The 24,199-nt window shown below is 36.4% G+C and overlaps 2 long non-coding RNA genes across 5 annotated transcripts in view; one reads left to right on the top strand and one right to left on the bottom strand.

Annotated features, from left to right (window-relative positions):
• Nucleotides 1-24,199, bottom strand: part of LOC121099496 — a 31,466-nt gene that overhangs the window by 2,208 nt on the left and 5,059 nt on the right. For 3 of the 4 annotated variants that reach the window (XR_005831479.1, XR_005831478.1, XR_005831480.1), the window contains exon 3: nt 4,520-4,662. This is a non-coding gene — a long non-coding RNA (uncharacterized LOC121099496). Of the gene's footprint in view, nt 1-1,729; nt 2,607-4,519; nt 4,663-24,199 lie in introns of those variants that run through there. The other variant, XR_005831481.1, reaches the window with a different exon arrangement.
• On the top strand, nt 11,593-23,974 carry LOC121099505. Its single transcript, XR_005831482.1, has 3 exons — nt 11,593-14,547; nt 17,650-17,859; nt 18,173-23,974. It is a non-coding gene; the product is annotated as an uncharacterized LOC121099505 (long non-coding RNA).

Here is a 24,199-nt window from a genome sequence, read left to right as displayed (position 1 = left end):
TTGGAAAGACAACGGTAGCAGGGGTGTGGTTGAGATGGAACCAGGCAGTTAATGCTAGTCACTCATCCTGGTATTACAGCCTTCTACTCTCACACACATCGAAACATCTAGCCAAAAGTAGTAGGGGATGGACGGTGTTCCCCTTTAGTCAAAACTATTTCTTCTGAAAGGAAAAAAACCCATATTTTGAAAAACATCACAACAAAAAGTAGGGCTTCATATTGCTTCTTCATTCACATTTAAAGATACTCCACTGTTGAATGTAAGAAGGTCAATGGACTAGAGCATCTCCTAGTGAATCTCTGCAGACAAACTTAAAAGAAGGTGTGACCTTTAAGAAGTAAAGACTAAAAAGAAAGATATATCACTTAAGAACAACAGCAACATGAAAAACAATCACAGTATTTTGCCTTTGATTTCCATTCAGACTCTCTCCTCATTTTTTCCAATTATTTATTTTCTACTTCATTAGTTCAAAGAAAATTGAGATTATAGGATTGAGCATATTGGCAACAACCTGAAGTATGAAGTGCAGACTGAATGCTTAAACTTCAGCTACAGAGGTGGTAATTACTGTAATTGGTCCATGTGAAGCAAAAATATCAAGTAGTATAGAGTTCAAACTCATGCCAGTCAGTCTCCAGTTGGCACCGACAGTTCTATCTGGAGGATACAGAGGTCTCAGCATGACTTACTGTTGGCAACTGTTCAACAGTTCTCTTCTCCAAATGGTTTCAAAGGGATTTGGTTGGGAAGAAAGATAATTTTTAACAAATTAAACTACCTAAAAATGGCTAAATGCCCAGAGCCACCTAGTCTGCATTAGTCACTACTACCAAACCATTTTAAAAAGAAGATTAAAAATATAATTGCTGCAAAGAAATGCCTATCTGGCTTTAACAATATGATCAAATCCCTGCAAAGTTACCCAAATATGTACTGTACACCATACCACAAGTATATATATAAACATGTCCAGAGTAAAAGGTATAGCAGAATATTTACACAGTGTGTGTTTCTCAGAAAACAACTGGCTCAAGTTACTGGAATCCAAGTATTCCTGTAAGGACATGTCATATAGTTTCAAGATATTAGAAGACCACTTACTTTCTAATTAAAAATGACAATAGCAAAACCCCCATAGGAGATAAGATTAGGGGGACAGTTTATTTCCCGTTAGTATTTATCTTAAAGCATTTGTAAGGTGTCCATAATTGTGATGTAAAACATAATTTAGATTTGCACCAAGAGTTTTCACAAGAGACACTGCTCTGTGCCATATTGATGTTCAGCTGCTTTGTTTAGATTTTGCAAGAATGCTTTTTTCAAATGGTGAATATGTCATTTTTAGCAGAGGTCTCTAAAAGAAGATTTGAGTTTAATGCACAGCAATAAAAAGAGGAATATGAGAATTCTTGCTCTCTTTAGTGTCAGTTTTGGTTAAGACGTATGAATGCACATGAATAGTCTTGTCAGAATCTCTGGGGCTACTGACATTCAGGATCTAACATATTATTACTTCTGACCAGAACATTAGCTGCTGTGCAGTAAGGAGAAGGGAAAGAAAAAGTTAGGACCACTCCCTAATCAGATAGAAATTGTTACGTATTTCTCCGCTTGGAAATCTCTGAACAGAACTTTTCTGCTGTGAAAATACAATGCTCATTTTCTCCAATCTGAGATGAATGACTGTACTTTAAATCTGCAGCAGGAAAAACAAAACAAATCATCATTTAATGCCTGATCTGGCACCTTTTACTCATGGAAAGGATCCTAGTTAACTCATATAAATAAAGGCTGTACAACCAAGTATTACATCCATAAAATGACTCATGCATATCAGAAGAAAGGTTCTAGTTATCTCTAGCTGCTGACTCTTATTTTTTACCACTGAAAGGTTCTTTGAATTACTACTTTCAGATAAAAATGATTAAAGAATTTAGTTAAAGTAAGTTTAATTCAAATGTCAGTGTATATCAAATCTCGATAACAGTACAATGGCTAGGCTCATTCACCAGAAGCAAAAATCTTACAATGTGCTTCTGATTGAGTTAAGAGAAAATACATTTCAGGTTTTTGTTGTTGTTGTTAACAATTTGTTGCCAAATAAACTGAAATTCTTCAAAAGCACTAAAATTAATTTAATCAGTAAGTTTGTCTTCCAAAATTTGAGATGAATGAGTACCTTTCATTTACAGTGCAACAAAAGAGAACATCCTGCATTTTGCAAGTGAAACTACCTTTAGCCCACATTCACCAGTTACAGCATGTCAGACAAAGAAACCTATTTGTTTGGTGCAATAAATGATAGCAGACCTTTACATATTTGAAGTGCAACAGATGGTCTTCCAAGAAGAGCATAATGACTGGCAGACAGTACACTTCATTAGAGTGGGTTGGAATGTCTTCAGCAATTACACAGAAAGTGTTTTGGGGGGAAGCCCTGTCATCTCTATGATTCTTCTCATGTAAATATGATATTTCCCTGTTTAGATGCTAAAAAATTGCATCTTCTAAAATCCAACAAGCTAGCCAGCGAACTGGAAAAGGACACGCCTTTGACCCTCCCAAGACTATTCGAGATGAGGCTCCAGTCATTTTGTTACCTGAGAAGAGAGATGTAAGTAGCAAAGAAAAAACAAATTAGTGTTAAGAGGAAACAACTTTGGGAACGTAGCTGTAAAACTATTAATCCATACCCAAGTATTCCATGAAAACGTAATATACGAAAAAAAAGGAAGGTTAAAACAAGATCCTTCAGACTTGTAGAAGCTGGGAGGTCTACAGATAGAACATGCAGAATATCTAGGAAAAAAAACCCTAAAAGACTAAATTACTGAATAACAACCTCCTTCCTTTGGGAAACGGGTGACTTTCAAAGAGTCGCCAACATGAAACATTGTGGCTGCAGTTCTTCAGGGCAGGGCAAAGGGAGCTTTTCTGAGGCAGTCTTTCCATTTTCATAGACAAGCTATTCCACAAGCCAGTGATTAAGAGTTATAACAAACAAAAAGTAACAAAATGCTTATCTTTAATACTGTGTATGTGGGTTAGAAAAATTTAACTTCTCTCTCTCCCTCCCTTCCCCCTAATCCTAGCATTAGTCTTTCCTGTTATAAAATCTTCCCCACCAAATTCACCCTGAGTAAAATTTTATGTGGCAACATAAACACGACCAAAACGTGTCCTTTAACAATGTAACTTAAATGTTGATGGAATCATAACTGCATTACTCCCTCTCCAATTAGCAGCAGCATTCTTTATGTTTGCTTATGAAGCGTAAACTGTTCGCTTGTCACTACAAAGACCTTCTGTAGGGGACTTAAAAAAACAGCCACAGCAATTAAAATGACAACAACAGAGGTGGATTGGTCACATTATGACGGAAAATACCCAGCTGTTTCTTTCCAGCAAGAGTATATACCAACTATATGAAATACTCTGACCAAATTTCGTCATTCTACATAATGTTGGTGGATATTCTGGCAAAAGTACAGATTTCCAAGAAAGAAACAGACCAATATAGAACTAAATCTAACCTCACAGACTGATTTATTTTTCCCACCTCATGGGGGTTTATCACTCATCCTTTTTACCCATACAAATCTCCCTTTTTGCTAGAACTATAGATACTCTATTCTGTGAGAAAATCTCTAAAAATAAGAGAAATTTTGGGGTTTGTCATCCAAAACAAGCAAGGAAAAACCTGATAGAGTTAGAAGAAGTAAATTGGGTTTTAAACTTACTTACTTCAGTTGCGTTAAAAACATTTTAAGAGTTAATTAAGACCATAAGTCTCATTACACCCAGGCTATTACTTATAAAATGCTAACCTCTGTTACAATCACATCTGTCTCTGCTGCTGGTTCCTGCCTGTTCTGCTACTACAACAGTAGTAACATGGGCAGTTATTTGTAATACATGTAGAAATTTGTAAAAATCATTTTAAACATAAATTTGAATAATAAAAAGTTTGAAAAATAAATATTTCAGGTTAGCTTTTCCTAGTTAAGATTACAGGGACTAAACATCTGAAGGGATAAGGTAGGTTTGATTTCTAATACAGCAAGAAAGACCATGAGAAAATAACTGACACATACAAGACCAGGCATTCAGAGGGACACACACACACCCCTCCCCAAACACTGTCTGTAGAACCCACCTACAGATATGTCCTTGGAGAAAAACTGATGAGAAAATTATCAGGAAGATTTTAATTTCTGTTTCTTTTTTGCCTCTCATAACAGCACAGGCATGGCAAGTGATATGTATCAGAATTCATCCATGCATTGTATTTTGCACATCAAATTAAGCTGATTATTCATGACTTTTTAGGCAAACACAGGAATGCAGAAAACATGTCAGCTGTTATATAGAGAATATATGGGTATTTCATTCCTTAGTTTACATTTAGAAAGAGCGGCAGATAATGAGCTTAACCATTACATTGAGAATAAATTTCATTTGCAAGTTCTGAAGTATCTCTGGTTCCTTATTGGTTTTGTGAACCAGAACTTACAGGTAGCTCATAACATTGTCTTCTGAGTTGTGTTTGTCTCCAGAGTAATTTCCGTAAGTGAGCAAAAGCTTTAACGTTGTCTTCTTTACACCTTCAGCCACAGTGTTTTTCACAAGGTGAGAACTTAAGACTCGGAATAATTACTGCAAAATACAGAGGACAAGAAGAAAAAAAATAAAAATCAAGAAAACCAAAAAACCTGTCTTTTTTCTTCCCTAAATTTCCAGAATTCATCTTCAGATTTCATGCCAGTAAATTAGGTAAAACATTTTCAGACCATAATATTACACTTCTGTATGTTTCATCTGATATAATTGCTTGACAACAAGCATCTCTTTCTCTGCAAGTATTCTGCAGTGAATTTATTCACAACAGGAAAAAAAAACATTAGAAAAGTGTCTAATTTTAAAAGTTTGCAAATTAGACAGCAGTGACAAACAATTTAGTGTGACAGCATAGGCAAGACACAAACTTGAGCCATTCTACCGTTTTGTGGACACACAGATTGCCTTTTTCACCAATAGCCACGAGAAAGATCAGACTCCCAAAAGTTTGGAAATCAGCAGGTTTTGACAAACCAGTAATAAATCCTGAGCAAATAAAAAATGTATGGTTGAGCAATATCTCATAGGTGTAATTATTCTTTGCAGACATTTGCTATTTAAAACAACAGAAAGAATGTTTTGTTCCATCTGACCAAGTGGTATCAGACACCAATTTTACTAAGACAGTGAGCACAAGACTGTTCAGTCTCAAAAGGTGTAAATTCCTTGACATTGGGCTGATAAAATCATTTGAGATTTTGTAATGCATGTCATACAATAATTACATTGTACTTCGTAGTTTACAAAAATGTATTCACAAAAATACAGAAGCTTGTCACACATTCTTTATTTTCAAAGAGTATCACTTATCCATGTAAACAGTCTCATTTAAATAACTGTGATTGCTCACATATGCACATTACTGGATAAAGCAAATAGTACCTTACTGGAATGTATTGGAAACAGAAATCAGAATACCTCTTGTGGCTTGTTTTGCAACCTCCTGGAAGTCATATATATCACATATACCACAGAGTGTGAAAATAAAGCTTTACAATAAGCTGGAAAGTACTTGTGTTATTGTCTTTGTTGCCTAATTCACTTAATTTACCTCAGGAAGACCTGGCTACCCACCACTAGGTCAGAAGGGAAAGTACTGTAACAATGGCTTAGTAAGATGTCCATTGTTCCTCTGAAGTCCTAGGCTTTCATCTACTCAGGCAGCTAAAGCTTTGAGTCACTCTTACTACTCAGATACTCAAACCCAACCAGGTTTAGTAGGCATTAGGTACCAGAAATGCTATCTGCTTTCATACACAATGGGCCTTCTTGTTCGCAGAAGTCTTGCAGGATTCTGTAGTGAAATAGAAAAGAGTCCAAACGTGGAAAACTTGAAAACTTGGCCCCACAATGACTGAGAAATGTAAATAAAGCCTTAGGTTGCAACTAGGAATGGAGTTCTAGCTGGAAGTTGAATTAAACCCCTTTGTACAAAGGGAATGACTACTACCTAATATCATATTAAATAAATAAATAAAAATTCTATGACCTGACCAATATAAAACCAGGTTCTATCTGTCCCTATGTCAAGAGGTTTAGCACACTTAGTCAAAAAAATGACTTCTTTAAATAAATAACTTTCTGGAAGACTGGTTGATGCTTGTTAATTACCAGACATGGTCTGAATATTAGCATGTTTCACAAAAGGGCAACTTTCAATGTAATTCCAACAAGGTTTTAGATCTTGTAGAACTTTTACAGCAGGAAACTAGAAAGAAGGCAAAACACTTCTTGTGCTGGAAAGGCCAAAAAGATCCAGTGAAGAAACTGATGGGAAGTGCCCTTCCACTAAATGCAGATACCTGCGTAACCACAGTAACTGCAGTGAAACAACCAAAAGGCTGTACAAATGACAAGACAACATGGCAGCCACAGAGCAGGACACTCCACTGATGTATGGATCCTGAAAATAAAACTTTTGGATTGCAGTGCCCAGAAGTACAACAGAGAATAAAACCCCGCTTCTGGCAGGTAGAGCAGGAGCCTGTGTCAACAAGAATCACACACTTATATTATTGCTCAACAGATGTATTTTTTCAAATAGTTTATCTCTCCAGTTCAAGTACCTGGAAGGTATGTGCAAACTATTTTGCCTCTTGTGCTTCTTTCATTGTAGAGAAAATGCACACTAGCCAGGATTCAGAACACCTTATTCTTTTTTAAGTGAATAAAAATGAGTAAAAGAAATCTTGTCAATAGACAATCATCCAGTGTATTACAAGAAGATGGGAGGACAACCCTGATAAAGCACAAGCACAGATAAGGCCAATACATATATAAATCAGAATATAGTAAGTACACTTACCACTGAAAAAAATGTAAGTAAAGCCTTCCTTAGGAGAGAGATTTAAGACTATTTTCCTTTCTTCAAATCTACATCATCAGTGAAGAGCCGTAAAGGAGCTTTCTCTTGCAAAGTGGTTGTCTTCACTTTTTGGCAACTGCAGTAAGAACTGCCTTACAAAAAAGATCCCGTAAGTAGGTTTTATCCTGTGAATAATCTCCTCAAAGAGTGAGGAGAAAACACGAGCTAAAATTACTTGCACAATCATGTTTCATAACTGTTCCTAGTCTAGTGGTATTGGCCCTTCCCTTTCCCAAGTACAAAAATGCACAAACTTTTCTCCCTCTTTTACTAAGAGAAAAAACCCAAACACCCAAATCTGCTTATCCTTGGATACTTACAGAGTTTGGAGGAGCTCAAAACAATGGATCACTGTGTGCCTCACTCATCACATAGACACCGAAAAAAAAAAAAAAAGTATGGAAAAGAATGCATGAAGTATGTAATTACTGTCTCACAAGATAATTTCATTATTAATACATCCCCAAAGATAGCATGCACAATACTGCAATTTAATTAGATGATAACTGGAGGGGGTTTGAATTTATGAGGTAGTAAATATATTTTGGACTAATAAACTCCAAGGCTGAAGTGTTTATTAATCTAGAATATAAAGATTACATAGCTGATAGGAGACAACCTCAGGTTGTGCCGAGATGTCTATTGTTTATATATTTGAAAATTAATATTTTCCTTCTTTTGGGAGCTAGATCAGAAAGCCCACAATGCTGTAGATGGTACTGAACAATAATACAAACTGTCCGCCAACTATGTGTTCTCAAAGGCAAGGAGTATTTAAGTCTCAGAAGATACTTTGTTTTTAAAGTTTCACCTTTTAATCAATTTCTCACCTAAACTATTAAGTACTGCAAATTCACCCTCTATACTATGCCTTCTGACAGCTGTCAATGCCTTATTCTGATGGTAAGAAAGGACAGATTCCCTTGTAGGATAACCAGAGCCTTTACAAGAGTAATGGACCCCTCCCCTGCTCCCCCCAAACACTCAACTCTGTCTCTTTTTTCCTGCTTTTGGATTCACCTGCAAGACCACATCATGTGGTGAGCTAGCACATCGATTTTAGCGTCTCATTACATTTTTTCTTTCCTCAACATTGCTCTTATAAACTTTTTGCCTAGTATAGCACATTAAGGATTTGGAAACTAACTGTTCTCCACTGTGAGGATTTATATCCCAAACAGCTGTGCCAAGAAGTTAAAGGAATCAAATGGCATAATCCATTAACTGGTCCTCAGGTAGTTACAACTAGAGCTTTATAAACTGTCACAGACTTCAGGCCATTTAAACTACATTTCTCTGTTATTCTGAAAGCGTCCATGTCTCACATACACAGCAAGACAGAACAAGTGCAGTCCAGGAAAAAGCGTGCACAATTGAAGTCAAAGACCAGGTTGCTTAAGCCAAAGTTAAGTTTAGGTCTGACACAACTACAGAGGAAGGAAAAGGAAGAAACACCAGGAGGAATAGCATGTGGCACCCTCTCCTTCCAGATGAAACAAGACTAATATGCAAGGGAACCCTACCCACTCACAACCGAGCGATTGCTGCTGTGGCATTAATGAACAAAACCAAAGAGCCCAAAGAACCACGGCATGCCGGGGCAGAAGCAAGGAGAGGAGGTAACAGGCAAGACACATCACATCCTAGATTTATTGGTAAGAAAAAATCCTGCTTCTCTGAGCCACTCCACGTTGAGTGACAGCAGTAAAAAAGTTGTGTTACTGAGGGCTGTAAAAGACTTAAAGATATTTAAGAAGATGTTTACTGATTAGCTTAGGTGATCCAAGTATAATTGGCTGTGGGTTCTGAACAGCTTCCAGTCTGGCTCCATAGGTTCAGAGCAAAGGCCTCAACACCAAACCTTGTGAAGGTGATACTGATAATTAATGGGAGATGATGATGACGGTCATTTCTAAAGCTCCTGCCTTTTCATTCCCAGGCATATATACTCTCTCCAAATGAAACAAGCAACAAAACTAACTTTCCAATATTAAATCTCTATGCAGTATGCTATTCATACAGCTTATGTAGATGTCTTTACCCTCTGGAAAAACAAAGTTTAAGAAAAATGGTTCTATCTTTGGGGAACAGTTTAAGTCTCAGGATAACTACATCAGGAAATCTAACTCTATTACTTTGTATCTTACATTTTATTACTAGATTGGTAATAGGAAATTACCAAATAAAATTGGTATTTTACTTGGTAATTTTTTTCCGTGGGCCTCGTCTAATATGAAAGATGGTGATCATCAAATTTATTCAAGTTTTCCTGTCAACAACATCATTAACCAAATCCCTCAATTTCAAAGTAAATAAAAGCATCTGGGCTTCTCGCACAGCAAGACTGACTTGCATATTTAAGCCTCATATATAGATGAATTTGCACTGGACCGAATTTGCATATTAATGAAGGACTAATTGCTCTTTGCAGTCAATTTTATGCAGATGAATTTACTCCTCTCAGTACAATTTTCATAATGTTCAGAAAGAACCAAAAAATGTAAAACTTTTTAAAAGTACACAAATGTTAGACAATCAAGGAAGAAATATCATAATGACATCAGACAGCTTTACATTAAATTGTATATAATTCATCTTTTATATTGTTGCTTTATTTTAACAGCCTCCCACAAAGAACAGAACAATTCATAGAGTAACTTAGCCTATTCCCCCTCCTCAGACTCAAATTTTAACAGCTTGTAACAACCCATTATATTATCTTGTTTCCAGCTGCAAGGATGGAGCCTGAATTTTTAGGAGAAGTTAAATTTGCTAAAAAGGAATTTATTTTCCCTCCGTCATCTTCATGCCACAGGTCAGATACCCTACCTTCCACAATTTTAAGGTAGTTTCTACCCAATCTGTGCTATTAAGAAAAAGCTCAAGGCCCAAATCCCCATTCAGTCTCTCCTTCTGAACTAAAGTACAAAATAATGAGAAAAAGAGAGGAAAGTACATGGGAAAGAGAGACATCAACAAACATCAAGAAAAAAATTGTAACATTAGGGAGGAAAAGGCAAATGTGGAGTAGAAGAGGAAAGGAAGCGGAAATGGAAGGAGAGAAAAATGATTATTCAATGTGTATATATCGGTCTAGCTAAAAAGAGGAAAACTGAAGGATTTGGGAGAAAGTTCAAGGCAAAGTAAACAAATATAAGAGAAAAATGTAGCCAAGAATGTACCCACAAAAAGAAAAAGAACAGGAAAGGTAAGGAAACAAGAAATAAAATGAGAATCAAAGAATAGAAGATGTAAAGAAACCAATAAAAAGAAGGTGTGAAAAATACAGTTTTTCCTAATTCTGTTGGAACATAAGGGCAGTTAGTGGAAATGCATTAGGAATCTGAATTTGCATGTATAGCTTTCCTCTTGCCAAAGAGAAAAGTCTTATTTTAACTGTGAAGACTGATAACCATAATATTTATATGCACCATAAAATCACTTACAGAAGACGATTTTAATCAGAAAAGGAATAGCATAAAAAGTTATATCTTTAAATGACTTCAAGGCCTTTTCTAGAAGGAACATGGGAATACGGTTCACAATCACATCTGCCATATCTTTGATTGCATTCGTTGCCCTGCTCTACAGCTTTTGCTGTTTTAATGTATCCTTTTTAAGGCACACAGTACTCAAGATGCAAATATATGAAGGTTTTATAGCGGTATCAAAAAGTTTCTCATGTTTGTTCTTTATTTCTTTTCTAATAATTCCTAGTATCCTACTTGCTCTCTGGACCACAGAGCATTGAGCTTACAGAGCTCCTATAATCCCCCAACCTTGTTCCTGAGAAGCAATAGGTTATAACCATCACAATATTTAATGATCAAAATAAGAGTCTTCAGTATGAATATCTTTTGACTGAGCTATAGAGTCCTCCTCAAAGAAGAATCAGAAGAGCTCTTAAGCCTTAGATGCAAGGTGGAGGGAACACAGCAAAACCGACAGAAGGTCACTTTGCAGTTTCTCTTTTTGGTCTTTCCAACCTCGATGACAGAGGCCACAACAGATGGAGCACTCGTTAGGGATACACTCCTCCATGAGCAGTAAAGGCAATGGTTGTACTGAGGCAAGAGCTAGCCATTGCAGGCCAAAAAAAAAAAAAAGCCAAAAAAAAAAAAGCCTTTAAGACAGAAGAGTTGGCAGAAAATATCAAACCAAGGGGAAGGATAGGGAAAATGACCAAGAAGCTTTCACTAGCATTCAAAAACAGAACAGACCACAGAACAAAGACAAATAGAGTTATAAAATAATAACAGTAATAATTGGAAAAGAATGAAAAATACTCCACCAGGAAAATATTGCAATGCTACTGCTGAACAATTTTCACAGAGGAAACAAGACTTAGTTCAGCTGATCAGCTCGGAAGATTTTCTTTTACAAGTTATTTGAAAACAAACTACAGTACTTTGCGTACTTTGAAAATACAGCTTTTATTCTGCATTACGAATTCAAAATGTCTTCCTGTTTTGCTCAATGAGAGGAATGAAGGGAAACGCATCCTCCTTATAACTTACGTATACAGCATTTGAAAACCTGCTATGGGCACTCCCCCTTTTTTTCCAAAAGATGTCTGGTTCAAGTGATTAATGCTGTGTGAAGGTAAACAAAGATAATTATTCAAACAAGAACAAGATGTTCCACCCAAAATGATTAGCTTTTTCAGTGGATGAGATGCCTACTTCTAATCATCAAGAAAGGTTAACCTGACCAAATTTAATTAGCTACTTAATATAATAATAAAGATGTATACATAATTGGTGAGGAAAAGACCACAGAAGCAACACAGAATCCAAACAAAACACCTCCATCAAGCACAAAGTCTGGGCTGTTACTGCATGATTACACTGGTAAAAGAATTCCCAAGTTTTTACATTCACTATACATACTTTTGCAATTGCCTATGCAAAAACTCACCTGATTAATAATAATAAACATATCAAACAAAAAAAGAAACAAACAACATCCCTCAAATTCAATGATACAATGAACCCAATTATTTTTCTTAACACTGTGCTTCAAACTCATAGACAAAGTCAGCTGGTTTGTACAGATTATTTGAGGACTACAGCCTTAAAGCAAAATAAGTTACCATTTCCTCATAATCAAAAGAACTAAGAAATGTTCATCACTTTTTCTGGAATCACAGCTGCTCAACTAACCCCTGGCAAAGCAAAGTTCTGACTCTGAATTAAGAGACAGCTCTTCCTGCTTAAGTGTATTTTAATAGCTATTTCTCTGCAAAGCAGATGTTTTTCAAGTTTTGCAGGTACTAAAAATATAAGAACTGGGCAATACATTTTAGAGGGTAGTTCTCATTAATCTGCTAGCATCTGATTTCTGAATGGGGATTACATGTTATGGAAGATTTTATTTTATATATATATATATATATATACGTATAAAAAAGGAGATCTCAGACAGACATTTTCAACGCAGAGTTGGTATTTTCAATGGGAAAAAAACTCCCACCTAGTCTTATTCTGGAATATTTCCCTAATAATGAAATGAAAGCTTTCTATTGCCATAATAAAACAACTTGCGAATATTTAAATATTATATTTTGGAATACTGCAAAATATATTATGTTTCGAAGGATGTTAGGAGATTTAATTAGCCTTGCATCTCTGGATAACATGTATAGCACTTGCTTGTTGAGGGAGGTTGTATCTCAAAGTGTTACCAACTAGTGGTTTTTAAAGTAGAGGACTAGGCATCAGACCTTCCATTTTCTTTCAATGAAGTTTAAACATCCCTTAAAATAAACAATTCAGTGCAAACCAACGTATCTGATATTGATTTATTCTATTCATAAAAAGTAACAACATAATGGTAAATTCAATCTATTCAATGATAAGTTTATGAGCTTAAATATATCAAAAGGGCAATGAAAGCTAATATATAGTGATTAAATAACAATCTGTGAGAAAAAGACACACAACTTTCAATTCCATTATACTGAAATCATATACTGACAAAAAGCAGGCTTTTGAATTGTTTCAAAGGAAGCTGCAGCCATTTGCCCTTTTTAACAGCTTGGAAGTTCACAAGGAAAGATTAATTTATAATTTAACTGAAGTGTATCTCAAATGAAGTTTTTGATTAAAATCTACATTTCTGAGCCTCCTGGCAGTGCCAATATTGCTGAAACAGGACATCAGCTGCAACGCCAGCAATTCTGGAATGCAATGCCATAAACTGTAAATCAGTTTTGTCCTACTTTAATATTGGTTTAACAATAAAAGAAGAACTTTGATGTTTAATATTTAAATAGCATAATTATTCCTTTAGAACCAAGTCCAGAAGGACCCTTCATGGGTACACAACATGAAACAACAACAAAGAGAACGTGCTTTTGCTGCACTAAGAGGCTTTAATTTGTAGGACCTGGGTGAAAGATACAGCACAATTTCTGTGTGTTGCAGGAGATTCCACAGAAGCTCTTTAGAAGGGGAAATGCTCTCCCACGATGACGGCGATGCCAGTGGATTCATGCACAAAATTGAACAACAAAGCTTAAACACTGTCAAAGCAGAGAACTGTGAACAGTATCCACCACAGTTGCTCAGAAATCACCAGCTGGCTATCCTGGTGCCTTGGTTTTGAAACCCAGACACAAGGGTTGCTTTCTTCATCATTGTTTTTGAAGTCAAGATCTGAGCAAGCAAAGCTTCCCTTTCCCCTCTCTCCTACCCTTTGTTACTTCAGGATGGGTGAAGACAGAAAAATTTAGATCTTTTGGAACTGATAGATAGAGGAATGCCTGTCATTATGAGCTAAGTATTGCCTCTGAACATTTAGTTGATTAGTAATGGTAAGATGCAATAATTTTCCTGTTCTGGAGTAAAGTTAGAGAGAAGTTCTACACCTGCACTAAAACCAAGGAATGCAGGATAATTATAACTGCAATTGTCAATTTTTGTCAATCACACAGGACACTGGAAAACCATTTCCCACTACTTAAATAGATCCAAGGTACTACTGGAAATACAAAGACAAATATAATTATCTTCTGTAACAGAGAAAACTCTTGTATATTCAAGGAAATGAGAAAGATGTAATTCATTTTGACTTAGAATGCAGTTTGTCCAGACCAAGCAATTACAGAGTTACACCCACCAAGGAAGGAAGTGGGAGTGATAGAGGGATGCGGGCTGAACTCTGACTTTGTGATGCAGGGAACATTCAAAGTAGCAGAAGCTTCTGCAACACAAGACAGCCATCATAACCTGACTGCTAGTGGTGGGATCACACCAACTGCCTATGCCTACAAATACTCTTAATCCAGTGCTGTACTGTACCATGCAGTATTTGGCCACCATGTTTCATATACATTACAATACAAGCTATGTGCTGGAACTAAATCAGTTATCTAATTAAGAAGTCACTTATAGCATTCAGCCTTAATTTGTTCCATAAATTAAAAAAAAAAAAAAAGGTGTAATGAATAGAAAAGGAAAATGAAAGAAGAGAAAGTTTCATGATTAAGGCAGATGAATACTATCTAGGGAACTAAATACTACCGCTATTTCTACCACGGAGTTCCAGTGCAATGAAAGGTAAGTTATATAAAGCCATGCTCTTCAACATTCGATCACTAACTGGGCTCTCAACATGAAAGCATCATTAAATGAAAAGTCTAGTTTCAGCTCTATTGCCTGGAATGGTACACTGCACAGTTCGATCACAGGAAGGAACTGTGACAGGTGGAACAAGCTCAGGAAACAGATCCATCCGAGATTTTAGTTGTTAAAGTCTATCAGTATGTTTACATAGTTGTGGATGCAGATTCTGGAAGAGATTCTCTCCTATAGTTTTCCTTCTAAAATGCCAAATTTGTAGGTATGCTTAAAATTTAGTACAGGCTAAAGTCTATCACGCAGCAGCAGTGGAATATGATGTCTGAGATGAGGTATTCTCCCAGCTGTGCCTGTCTGCATTAACCATAAGCTGGAGCCACAGCCCGTTCTCTCTACTCTGCTACTTCACATGTCCTTTGAGTTCAGCCTGTGCGTGCACTTAAGGGGTTACTTGTAGGTACAGGGCTCATAGATCACCAGTACAGGACAGAGACCATGGTGATTCATCTACATAGCCAGGACCTACAAAGGCTCTACTAAACACAGACTCCAAAAGAGAAGAAGGTAACTGGTACTCTTAAGTAGGCAGAGTTTGCAGTCCCACCAACAGCATTCAGAAATGCCGCTAAAAAAGTAAAAAGTCATAGTGATAATTAGCATAGTAATTGCTGTTAATATCAGAATACATATTAACATCTGAGAACTGGAATATAGCGCTCACCTTTAAAAATAATAGCAACCCTGAGTTATTACACAGAATTAATTTTGAAAGTAAGTAATCTTTATATCTGAATGCAAATAAAGACATCTACTTTATCAATGTAGTAAGAAATCTGTCACAATGAAAACAAGATGGACTGTCATTCCCTATTTATCACCGCATTCTTACTCTACAGTTTTCAAGGGCCATGTAATATCACAGTGAACTGAAACAAAAACTAAACTGCAATTTTATTTGCTCAAGCATTACTTCCTATTTGCATTATTTCAAAATGAAAAATAACTAAATTCCTCTGTATCTTGTATATGTGTATAAATGCTCAAATATTTTATACACAATTATTCTTAGTGTTTAGTGACTTAAGTCCAGAAAGTGCATGTTACATGTATGTCTAGACAGATAAGGATCTACAGATTACATGTGTACAGAGAGGGAGTACGCATATGCAGGCATTTGTATGTAACAAAAGTGGAGTGCTATTTACTACCTAACACAGATGGATAAGTCACTTTGGAAATCTCTGCAGACTTGTGAAATCAGGATGATGTGTTTGGAATCCTTCCTCTCTTCTCCACTGCTGAAGTAACTCAGGCAAATGCATGTTGGCAGTTCCCTTAAAGATGCCAACTAACTCATTTTACATAATAACTTTCAGCTGCAGTAAACACAAACACACAAAAAGCAGGTAGCACAAATACTAAAAAATCTAAATTTGTATTACATTCAAAATACATAATGTCTGAACAATGAAATCATACATAAACTAAAATAATTCTTACACTAAGTTGGATTGTCTATGAGACACGTTAGCCTTTTAGGAGTGAAGTCTACACCCAAAGCGAAGTTCCAGTAACAAAGCGGTGTGCTTTCCGAGGCAACTGAGGAATGGCAAATAGATCAAGACATCTCTAGGCCTACTGGTCCCTATCAAATCAACAAAAATTCAGTCTCCTGGGGTATTTATTTTAAGTCCCTGCTCGGAACAGCTCTGTCAAATGCGAAGTGCAAGTCTTCTGTATTAAAGAAGCCTCTTATTCCACAGCTCCTAATGAGCATTTGCTTCAGCACTGAAGTGCATGGCTTTCGTACTCCTTGTATATTAATTTATTCGTTGCTGGGCCTAAGAAAAGCTTAAATCATAACTCTCTGAAATACCAAATGAAACTAATCTATTTCCAATCTAAATTTTAATTAACTATTCTACTTCAGCATTGCATTTTATTGGTACAAATTACATGGAGGTATATGCAATAAAGAAGCTCTGTAGAACATCTAAATACATGAGAATGAATATAAAAATATTTACTTTGAAACTTTATTTATTTTTCTCCAAATTATAAAAAAAAAAAAAGTATTTGGTTGGCTGAAATAATCTAAGACATAGTAACAGCGTATTAGGTGACAGAAGAAAATGGACCAGATCCTTGTGACTCAACTCCATTTTACCAGGCACATAAAACCAAACTAGTCTCAGCTTGATGCAACTGTTCTATATCCAAAATGAATGTTAGACATGAAATAGCAAAAAGGCTGGTGAGCCAAATTTATCTTACAGGATTTTTTTTGCTATTATTCCCCTTCTACATTTTCAAAATAACCCTTAATGCTTTTTTCTTTCAGAAGGAAATCTAAGTCTCTCAAAATAATATTTACAATCTCAGATGCAATCTCCTTCATGGTAATTCACTCTGGCTGTTTGTTACTTTCTGTGAAGAACAGATCTGCTTGAGTTCTTAGAACAAAACAACTCTGTTTTCCTGATACACTTCATATTCAAATTATTCCGAAGTGTAGCACAGAGAAATGAATTGGATAAGGGCATAAGGAAATGGGCAATTCATACATGGCTGCCATGACGAGCTCACCAGTAATTGATACAGCTTTGAACATTAAAATAACTTTAATGAGACATGATATTGACCTAAACGCCAGAGTTCTCACCACTATTTCCTTTAAAAAAACCCCAAACATTGATTTAACATCCACTTCAGTCTCCACTGACAAACATTTTAGTTTAATATCTACTTCTGATTTTGATTAAAATACCTTTAGATTGCTACTTAGATACATAAGAATTTCAAAAGCAATCTCCATCTTAGTTTTCTATAGTCTATAATTTTACACTCTCTTATAATTAATTTTAAAAAAATCCAACTTTTATTCCCTTTCTACCTAATTCAAAGACAGATGTAATACACTGCATCTTTCGCTACCTCCTCTCTAAATTAATAACACTGTTTCTGTGCAGCCTGTCACGGAGTTTCCAGATGAAAACAACAGTGTCTGGTGCAGGGGGTCCATCATTTCTGGTGACTACTAACACAGAACTGGACACGATTCTTTCTTTTCTACACCTACAGCTACACTGCAGTAAGAAGTGCAACCCAAGGCACACAGGTACTCTGGCTGTACAGCTGTGCAGCTGCAGCAGCACGGCCTACGACCCCTGCCCTCGGTTTCCGAGCCATTGCTCTCCATGCCAGGTGGACTGACATGAGGTTAGCTTCCCCACACTCTCCTAAGCACACACCTGACTGTTGCGGCAATGCTGGCTGCAGGAAACTGAAACTGTAAGTTAACTTTCATGATTAAGATGAGCTATCACTAATCATCTATTTTTAAGTACAGCATCCTATAAATCCTCCTAATTAGTAAACTAGATGTCTTCTTTTTAGCAAACAATCCCCAGCCTACTTCCTTATTTATCTTCTTGAATTCAATTATATTTGCCACCTGCTGGCCCAATCACCTAAATGACACATTCTGGATATAAGGTAGAAGCTGGGCCATAAACAATAATTTCATTACAGTTCAATTTAAAGTACTTGCCTGCACCTATTTGCTCTGCTTTATAAAGAATGTTTACGCTATTTCCTCCTCCAGGGCTCTGCTAGCTGCAGGACTCTGCACTCCTGTCGGGAGATGCGGCAGCAGCACCAGCAAGAATTTTGCATGGCTCCCTATCTTCCACTGCCAACTCCGTAAGGAATCAAAGCTGAGATTTTTGTGAAGGGGAGGAACCACTAGAGGCTGAATAAAGAGGGAAGGCGCAATTTCCAAACCTGGACTGAAAAATGGATAAAGGTCCAGAAAATTTAGTCGGTCACTAAAAAGCACCCCTGGTAAAATAAAGGTTAGGAAGTATTTCTTTAGAAGATAAAAATAACAGAACTTTTTTGACATGGAAAGAAACGGAGGCTGTACTCCTGTTGTTATTTAACTATCACGGGGCTCTAACATCCATCTACTCCCTAAAACCAATAATTTACATTTCCAAAAATCTTCCTAAACTAAATCCGGTCTATAAAATGCACATTTTGCAAACACTTTAGCTTGAAGCATGAATTTGAGTGCTTTGTTCAGTATAGCAGGCTACTCTCAAGTTCGGTAAAAGTAAATGGGCACAGAAGCCATTCACTGCCTTTAAGGATTAAATGACATAGCGGTGGATTGCTATGAAAGTGTGAAAGTGCACGGTCCTATCATGTATGAGCAGATGGAAAGATCAAAGACTGAAATCTGTTTTGGTCCATTTTGTTCTTGACTGGGAACTCAACAACAGCCAAACCATCAGGGTTCTACAGGTCAAGTCTTCAAAGAAACCCACATTTCCTTCCATCGCCTTTCAAAATGTAACTTACAAACTGACCTTCAAAACCTCGCTGATACATTCTGAAGCCAGTATGCCTTCCCCAAAAACCACCAAAAACATGGAAAAGCTGCCCTTCTGAAACTGCATTAACAAAACTCAACGCTGTAATAGGAGACAATAAAAGCAATGGCCCAGTTAATTGAGCATTTTCCCCACTTCTCACTGCCAAAGGATACATAAATCCATGCTGCTTCCTTCATAACGGCAGAAAATTTTTCCACTATATTTTCTTATAACTAGTTAAGAATAGATATAAGCACAAGTTATTCTCTAGCAACTCATTTAGTCCATGATTCTGCATCTTTCATCTCACCAATCCTCTCCCAGATTTATCTTCCATTGACTTTCACAGTTTGAAAATCGATGTTAAGCCAATGTTGGGTAAAATTATTATTTTACCATACTTATTTTGCAATAAACAGTAATTTGAGTGAGTGTGTAAAACTGTACTATATATAAATAAAAACATTAACCAAACTGGAGGCATAGAGTCAGTTAATGCCCTAATTGAGGAGCCTTGGAGACAGAAACTGTACAGCATTTTTATGTAGCATGTGGGAAAACTGTGCAGCATGGGAGTTTTGAACGTTAATACTGCAGCTGTACTAAATCTACTGTGTCAGACACTGTCTGCAAGCAAACCAGATTTAAGGAAGTACATTTTTACCGCAACATCGGAGGCTGAAAAATGGTTAACTTGGTTAAGTTCAACAGAACTTACTTAAAGTTCAGCTTACTTAAAGAACAGACATTAATTATGTGCACCTGCTAAACAGTCATGGACAAACAGTTCTGTACATACACAACTATGTGACCTATATAAAGGTTCAAATTATGGATCAAAGAGTAATGCATTTTACAATTATTTTAACACTATGGCAATTATGCATGATAGAGAACAATTACTGTATCAGGATCCAAACAATGAAAAATACAAAACATTTCTGTTAACTATAATTTCATTGCTTAATGCCTTTTATCTGCTCTCACATCTTTCTCTGAATGTACTGTAAAATGTTAGATGGATATCAGAGTGACCCTGGGCAGGATTCGCAGATATTAATTTGTTGTAGTGTTTCATATTTTCTCATACGTTAATAGAAAAAAATAATGTTTTACTACACACAGAAATACGCACAAGAGAGATGTTGTACAGCTGCTGTTATCGCTGTGACGCATTTGAGAAATTTAAACAAACATGCCAACTCTTCTGCAAGCCTTGAATTAGTTGTTTTTCCATAAGCATGGAACACCACACTGGCCTTATGGAAGACAGTGCAGAACACATTCTGCAGACCCTTGCTGCCAAAAGGCACAAGGAAATAGCCTCTGTATAAGGAAGTTCTGTGAGATGGGATGCACAGCTGGGAAGTTTGCAAAAGTATGTATGCACACAAACACACACCCACAAAAGTTTTGGGCATCTAGTACATTATAGCTGGAATCCTAAAAGTGCTATGACATATTTAATTTATAGGTTAATCTACCTGTATCTGTCCCCTTTCCCTCATGCTGTTGTCCTCCAGCTCTCCCCCGCTTTCACTGAGCTGAAGAGGATCTTTTATTAGTCTGTATATACTCAACCACATGCTCCTTTGTCCACAGACCCTGCTCACACAGTTGACATCTCCATTTGGTCTTCTCCAGGAAGCTACTGTCAAAATTATAACTGTAATGTTTTCAAAACAAACACAAGAACACACACACAAGCAGTGTGGTGTGACAAACCCAGAATCAAAAGCAGAAATTATAGAGCGGCAGACCAAACTTTTCAAATTTGAATGCCTGAAGTTACACATATTAGGAAGCCTGTTTTTCACCAGACATGCTCAGGCCTCCAAGTTACTAGGACTTTCTGGACCACTCAGAAAAGGCCTTTTATTTAGGCATTTGCCTATGATTTCTTGCCTAGCTTCAGACAGTCAAGTCCTACAATTTTCACTAAAACACTGGCACTTCAACTACCATATCAATAAACATGAGCCTGCTAACTGGCTGGAGCTTGAATGGCCCTCAGCAAACTTAGTGTTTGTATTTTTGATCTATGAGCAGTCAGAGACCTGGCTGAAACTGATGGACAGCCCGGTAATTTTCTGCTGAAAATAGGGAAGACAACGCCAGACTTCAAATCATGCAAGCTTACATGCTTAATCATTATAATGTCTTCTGAAAGAAGTTATATATGAGTCTAAGATTAATTTCAATATTCCTTCACCAATGTTTTACTTTGTAAGTAGTTCTTAGTTAAGTACTTTTGTAAGTAGTCTTCCATTAATTCTTTCTATTAATGAAGTAAAGTACTGTATGAGCTAGAACTCACTCTTAAATTAAGATAATCATTATCCAACAGATGTTTTATTTGACTGTCTGAGGGATATGGGTGTGCTGTGATTTAGTTCAAGACTTTAGCTCAACTGAAGATTCAGACCATAAGATTAAATTAATCAAATAACCTCACCACCCTCATCTCTAACTGTATAAATCATAAAATCACCACTCTCAGGGACAGAATTGGAGATCTTTGCAAAAAGACACTAGTTTTGTTTCATGACTTAAGTGCAAACATACTGAATCTTCTCTGCCTCCTCAGAACTGGGTTTAAGTATGCCACTGCAAGGAAAGGGTACATCACAGCAAAATAACAAATGTGTCTTGCTTAACAAACAACAGTGTTATCTCCTTTGACCAGACACCAAGTAGATGGCACTATCTCTTAACATTATGCTGCAGACAAGGCCTCTGGCAGGCTGAAAGTCAAACACCTCACACTATCATATATTGACTTATAACTAAACCACTGAAAAATAAGCATACATCCAACTACGATATACATATGAAATGCATGGGAGAAAATTCTTCCATGGAAATGAAGTGTCACATTCGGAAATGTGGACCAGTCAACTATAAGGATCTAAAGGTCGTCTGTGCATTTCCTCCTAAACCATACAAGTGTGACTACTGTATTTACTCTGACTTAATTGAAAAATGGCTATGTTTGTGCTTGCTTTCCAAAAAAACAAATTTCAAATTAGGAGGAGGAAAGTACTTTATTCCAGAAACCTTTGCCTTCTGAATTAACACCTGCATTCTAATTTGTACAACCAAAACATCTGCATGGTTAAGCATGGGGAAGTATGAACAACTGCTTAAACGATACCAGTTTCCTATGCAGTATTTACTTCAGAAATGTGCTGCGTCTTCACCAAGGTGTTGAAGTCTATACCTGATTTTCCAGTAACTAGGGCCAAAGGATATCCATAATATCAGCAATAAGTAATACTTCATTTTGCATAATTCAGTTACTATTTTTTCACAAGCTACAGTGTTACTATTGCATACTCTACTACCAGCTGCACAGACATCTAGAAACACATGCCTGTTGCTGTTAAGGTCAATGGGAAGTCCACCATTGATTTCAACAAGGGCACGCATGATAAAATTATAGACACATGTTTCTGTGTGATACATATCCTAACAAATTCTGTAATGAACACAAATATCAGTATCTCCTCTCCAACTAAACAATTTTTTTAATGAAATTGGAAAACAGTGAGCTATATGTGGGCATATGCAGAAGGGTTTCCTAACGGCAAAGCAGTATTTTTATTTTTATATAACACTGAGGTAATGGGGGCCTTGACCCTACAAACTCATGCAAATAACTTCACAGACAAGAAGCCCTTATTCTAATGAGACTACTCACTTATGTATGCTAATCATATACATTTGTAAGATTATGCCCTAAAAATTACAGCAGAGGTAGACCACACTGCTGAAAGCACAGTAAAGTTCTTGGGGAAACTGTTGCCAACACATTTGAAAAATTTACTTGTTCTTTGCATATTCAATTTTACCTATGATTCTGATAAAATTAGAGAAAAGTTATATAGCTTTGCCTCTAGAACCATAAACCTCCTTGAAAATCACAACAGGCATAGTTTCTGACACTTCTATAAACTCCAGCAGACACAGATTCCATGGTGACTCCTTTGTAACAGAAAGTACTTAGACATGGCTAGAAGTTTGCATTAAGATATATATTTATCATTAATGAATACAATAAAGCTGTATAAAAACAATTTTTTCCTCCACAACATTTACATTTTAAAATCTGTGTCCAATAGCTTCACTAGTACATGCTCCTTTTCTGAATGGATTACTTAGTTTAATTAAAAGCCTGTCAGCCTTTTTATTTATTTGTTTATTCATTTTTAAGACTACATTAAGCATCTTCATTCAGCATTTTTTTTCAGGCAGCCTCCTCAAGTATGCTAATGCCAGACAACTTCATTGTTAAGTAGGTCTGGTCCATGAAAATCCCATTCAGCAGGCTATGCCTGATCTTATTCTAATCTAGCCATGGCTTTTCCCATCAACATCTAGAAGAGAGGTGTCTTGCCCTCAGAGAGCTGGGAAGTTTCTCCTAATGCCATTTTTTACAGTTATTAATGTTTGAGCCTCCCATTATTATAAATCAAAACCAGCAGAATATGTTGGCTTCCCAGGGCTGGAAAAAAATCTTGTAGTGTTACATTTTGCATTACAGCAGTCATCTCTACTGATTTGTAATATACTCGCAATTAATAGCTTTGACTTTTAGTTAAACCAAATCAATTCTGTTTAGGCTATTAGTCAATTTTAACAGCAACATATTGTTTGTACAGTACATTAGTAGAAAAAAATATTAACATTATTAATCTAAACATGAACAGAATACCAATGTTTTAACAAGGAAGAATTTTGCACTCTCTAATAACAGACCCCAGAAAGTTGGCATGGATGGGAAGGAAACGAAGGAAGCACAGAAGAAATTTTCATTTAGTGATGGTCAACAAGAGCTACTGTAGAAGACATGAGTATAATTTCTTCAAAATACTGGAGTCTATTTATGACAGGGAGCAAAACAGGGTGTTCTTGAGTTTTCAAAAGCAGCCAGTGCTCACTTCTATTACACCTCTAAACTGGTAAGCGAGGGCTCTAGCTGCACTATGCCTAGATGCTCAGGATTTCTGAAGTAAGGATACAGGCAGTGCTCACCTACAATCAGATGAGAATGTTCAACAAAATAAATTAAAAAACTGAAGAGAAGCAAAGATGAAAGCAATAGTATCATGCAAAGGCAAACTACCACAGAAGACTAAGTTTTTTCCTTTTTTTCTCCCCTCACGTTTCTTTCTCCTTTTTTAATATATCTGACCATGTACAGATTTTCAAAATGCCAACAGTAAAAAAAAAAATTTAAAATTAACCACCCCAAA

The sequence above is a fragment of the Falco naumanni genome, chromosome 1 (genome assembly GCF_017639655.2).
Source record: "Falco naumanni isolate bFalNau1 chromosome 1, bFalNau1.pat, whole genome shotgun sequence".
Classification (NCBI taxonomy): domain Eukaryota; kingdom Metazoa; phylum Chordata; class Aves; order Falconiformes; family Falconidae; genus Falco; species Falco naumanni.
The sequence above is the reverse complement of the archived record's forward strand: the minus strand, read 5'-3'. Positions and strand labels throughout refer to the sequence as shown.